The following is a 4779-nucleotide window of genomic DNA, read 5'->3' as shown; positions in this document are numbered from 1 at the left end:
GACTTGGGAGACAGAGTCTGACATGAGAAATCATTTTCCAGAGCTATTCGGATGACGTGAGTTCTTCTTACTGTCTTTAGTTCTTTATTCTATCTTTGAGTTGTGGTTCTCGTTGATTTCGAGGACGAAATCTCTTCTTAGTGGGGGAGAATTGTGACGCCCCTTTTTTATCTTAAATGAGTTTATTTGAGTTAATCGGAGATTGCAGAGTTCACGAGCCGACTTGATTTTGATCAGGGTCCATTTTGCAAATTTTGGAAAATTCAGGGACTAAAACGCAAATAATGGATTTGTTATATTATCTACTCAACTTTTGACTTTTCTCATTCATCCTTCTCCTTCCTTAGCCGGCTCCTCCTCCATTGAAACGCCCCATCTCCTTTTCAAGCTTTTGGATTTCAGTCCGAGCTCGATCCGGCCGTTAGAAATTATTTCTGAAGGCAGTTTAGCGATCACTGCAGCGAGAGCTCCGTTATACCATAAGTTTTTCAACGATCAGATACATTCTAGTTTTTGGATGTTGTTAGAATCGTTCTAGATTCGAGTATGTTGTTCTCTAAAGAGTTCTGATCATTTATTATCTGTCAGTTTTGAAATAGAGCGACGTTCGGATTTGTTATGATTTTTGGAAGCCATTTTCGAAAATCATGGTTTTGAGATTTGTTGGGTTTGTCTTGTTGTTGTTGTATTAGCATTGAATTGAGTTGTTATCAGTATTGAACTGTTGTCTGCGTTGCCGGTTTGTTCAGTTATAGCCGTTATGCCGTCGGTTTGAGTTTTTGGAGATTTTGAACCGTTTTTGAGTTTGAACTTGGCTTGTAAGTTGATCGTGGTTATTGATCAATCATCTCTTGTATCTGAACAGATTCGTTTGGAGTTGTCAAGCCCAGAGTTAGCAGCTGTTTGATCGTTTCAGAGAATTGGACGAAGAACGGTATAAAGAGTTTTCCTTGAACCGTTGCCTTGTTGTTGTTAGATTGCGTAGTTGTTTATACAATCTCTTTTGTAGCTTATCCAGATTTGGAGCTACTGCATTGAAAGGTAAAAGCAGTCATCGTAGCGGGATAGCATACTCGGGACTGTGGTTCTCGAGTTTTCCCTTTTAAAATCTCATACTTGCATCTACACTTGTTCTAGCATGAGGAACTTGTGTATTGTTTGATTGTATTGGTTTTTGTTAAAAGGATTATGTTTTATGTTTCTGTTATGCATTCATCTTGAGCCAATCTTGTTTCAGCGGGCAGAACCGCCCTTTTCGTTTAGACGTTTGGGAACTATGATTGAGTGGCCCAGGTCGTAGTCGTTTCGTCCTGTGCTAGCATACTCACTATAGTTGCTCAAAGTCTAGAGGAGTGAGATACGTGGCACCAACTCGATTGGGAGAGTCGGTGAGTTGTTACGTGATCTTATCCTCGGGATCCCAAAGGCACAGCAGCAATCCCTCGTTATCAGATTTGATATCCCTGTTTAAAGACATGCATTTCATTACGATGTTATTGATTTCGTTATTGTATTGAAAGTATGTTTGTTACTTGTATTACTTGTTATGTTGCTTTTACTGGGAATGTCGTTCTCACCGGTTATCCAGCTGTTGCTTTATTTTGTATGTGTACTTGGCAACAGGTGGGGCAGGAACAAGTCAGAAGAGGCATGGTTAGCTTCGAGGGCAAGTAGTAGAAGTGAGACTCGGTTTAGAAGTCGAATTAGCATGTTTATCTAGTTTAAGATTGAAGCATGTTAGAACTCGAACTTGATATGTTTTGTTATTCGAATTAGTTTGTATTCGGATTGTAATCTAAAATCGAAGTATGTTGTTGTTGTATCGATTTAGACTTCTGGTTGTTTTTAGGCCTTCTGAAAGCATGACTTGTTATGGCATGTTTCCTTACACCCTGTTATTGCATATGTATTTGAAGGCATGTCGGACCAAGCGCGGAATCCTTTCTTTATTTTCTGCATCCTGAGCATTTTCTGCCCAGGCCTTCCGCGCGCGGGCGAGGCGTTCCTCGCGCGCGCGCGAAGCCTCTGTTGGGCCTCTGAATTGTTTGCCCGCGCGCGCACGAGCTTGGTACCTCGCGCGGGCGCGAGCCTTTGGTTGGTCTCGGTTGTTGAAGCCCGCGCACGCGCGAGCTTGGATCCTCGCGCGGGCGCGCGGCGTTTAAAAAAAAAAAACAAAAAAAAAACTTTGAATTGTTTTACTCTTGAATTCTTGTTCGCTTAATTGTTGTTTAATCCGAGATTAGTGGTTTAGAATCGAGGTCTTACAACTTAACCCCTGGTTATGCAAATATCTATCATACTAAAATGCCTACGATCATCATGGCGATGGTGATGACGACCCGACGATGCTCTAGATTGTCCTGATCACCCCAGCGTCCACCCATGCTACTATGGCTACTCTCGTCACCATGACCCGCCATCTACACGATGATTAAAGGTTAAACCCAATTCCAACAATCTAGATCCCAAGATTACTATGCATGCTCTGATACCATAAATGTAGTGACCCGCACCGTGATCACCTACTAATCAGAAGCTTAAGAATGCATTTAACTTAATTAAAAAAAATCAGAGAAATAATAGCGGAAATCTTAAACAAAAATAAAATATTGTTTACAATCATATCGAATAAACCAGTGTATTAACCCAAAATACAACTGAAACAAAAGCCTAGACAATAATCATGCTGGTCCTCCATCGCCTAAGCTCTCCTGGAACCACCTGCCTCATCCAGTCGCAGACCTGCCCCATGGAATAGGGTGTCCATACAACAAAGTACGGGACGTGATAATGATAAGCACAGTACGAGAGTATGAGTATACGGTGTTATGTGTTCATGTATGCAAGTGAACTGGGTACCAAGACACGAGGTCAAGAATATCTGATCAAGAACAAACTTGGGTCTTGGTATGTGCCACGCTGAGCCATCTCTACAGGAGGTGACCAACATAATCAGAAGCCCTGATTGTTACCTAACACAAGTACACGTGTCCAACCAAATATCAATGACCTAACACGAGATCTGTGTCCAACTGATTTGGCGACCTAACACGTGTCTCTGTGTCCAACCATCTACTGACAGGATATCTTAATACTGGATATATCAATTAGGATAAAAGCTCAATATGCTCATGTATGCAACATACAGTCATCACATGCTATATATAAAGGCATATAAAACATGTTATCACATAATCCATGCAAACACATAATACATGCATACTCAATCTGGATATCTCGAATAATACTTCCGTACCTTACTAAGGCAGATCCTAGAAGCTTCCCCTACAGGTCCAAGCCTATCTTGCATCACTACAACATAAATAACCCATGCATTACCTAGCATGTCAAACATCACCTACTAGGCTCTAAAAGTCTTAATTAAATTATATTCTACTCCCTATTTACTATAGGGAACCAAAGTCATACCTTCGTCCGTCGTCAGCCCGCTGATGACGCATGCCCCAGAGCCTGGGCATAACATAGCTACGACCCCTGGATGCCTCACCAGAGCTCCGCCGCCTGGCTGCTACTGCGGACACTGTCCGCTATAAAAAATATACCATTTCCTACTCCAACCCTTAAAAAAGAGTCCCGAAGCCCTTAAATAGAGCGATTACCAGGATAGGAGAGGAAAAATTGCACTTCAAAATGAGGAATTCGGACCCCTATTTATAGGCGGAGTTCGGACGGTCCGAACTGCCACTTGTCCGAGTCATTTTGACACCTGGGCTCTGCTGAGCTGGGACGGTCAGAACTCGGGTTCGGACGGCCCGAACATGTCCGTGTGCTCCAAACTGTTTTGGTCCTTCCGAAGTCATTTTTGGACCCCTCGGACCTACCCTACCATTTTCGGACATTCCAAATCTGATTTTCCACTTATTTTCACCAAATAAGGACTCCTTAAAAATGTTTTGAGACTTTTAAAATTATATGTCATTTTTTAACATGTTTAAAATCACTTAATCTTGTAATATGGAACCGAGCTACTACAGTGAAATTCTACATCGGACGACAATTTTCAAAAAATCATATCTCACAATCTAACCGTCGGATTGAGCTGAAATTTTGATAGCAACTTCAAAACATCCTAAATTTTAATATGAACAGTGGATATTGGATTTTTATGCATCAATAATGCCCAATAATGTTCTGAAATTGATACTCCATAATGCATCCTTCCGCTTCTTCTTTCTACTTTCGCGCCAATTCTTGCAACTCACAAAAACAACAACTAAAATGCATAATATCCACTCGATAAATCACAAAATTCAAGACAAATCATATATAAATCAAGTTCATAAATTGCACTTATCAATGGCTAACAAATCTACATGCAGGTTCCATCACTAATTGGGATGATCTCGCAAAGTCCTGACCAAATATTTTCCACCATCCAAATCAATGAAACTCAGAGCTGACATCACAACATTTGCTCAAGGCGAACAGGAAACACTGTATGAAGCATGGGAGCGTTACAAAGATCTACTGAGGATATGCCCACATCACCAACTACCAGACGGTCTCGTGGTACAAAATTTTTATTATGGTCTTCCTCACTCAAATCGCACCATGTTAGATGCAGTTGCATGTTGTAATTTGTTACGAAAATCACCGGAAGATGGATATGAGCTAATTGAGGAGATGGCATCCAGTAGCTATCACCCTCAATTCGACAGGAATGCAGCCAGGAGACCCGCAGGAATGCATCAAATCGATGCATTTACCTCAGTAGCAGCTCAACTTGAAGTCATGAATAAGAGAATTGAAGAATTATGT

The 4779-nt window shown here is 41.2% G+C and overlaps 1 non-coding gene across 1 annotated transcript; it reads right to left on the bottom strand.

The window, feature by feature from the left end:
- Positions 1-4407: 4407 nt before the first annotated feature.
- Positions 4408-4514, bottom strand: LOC140894172 (small nucleolar RNA R71). Its single transcript, XR_012153718.1, has one exon. It is a non-coding gene; the product is annotated as a small nucleolar RNA R71 (small nucleolar RNA).
- Positions 4515-4779: the final 265 nt, after the last annotated feature.

The sequence above is a fragment of the Henckelia pumila genome, chromosome 3 (assembly GCF_033568475.1).
Source record: "Henckelia pumila isolate YLH828 chromosome 3, ASM3356847v2, whole genome shotgun sequence".
Lineage (NCBI taxonomy): Eukaryota > Viridiplantae > Streptophyta > Magnoliopsida > Lamiales > Gesneriaceae > Henckelia > Henckelia pumila.
This window is presented reverse-complemented; position numbering and strand designations above follow the sequence as displayed.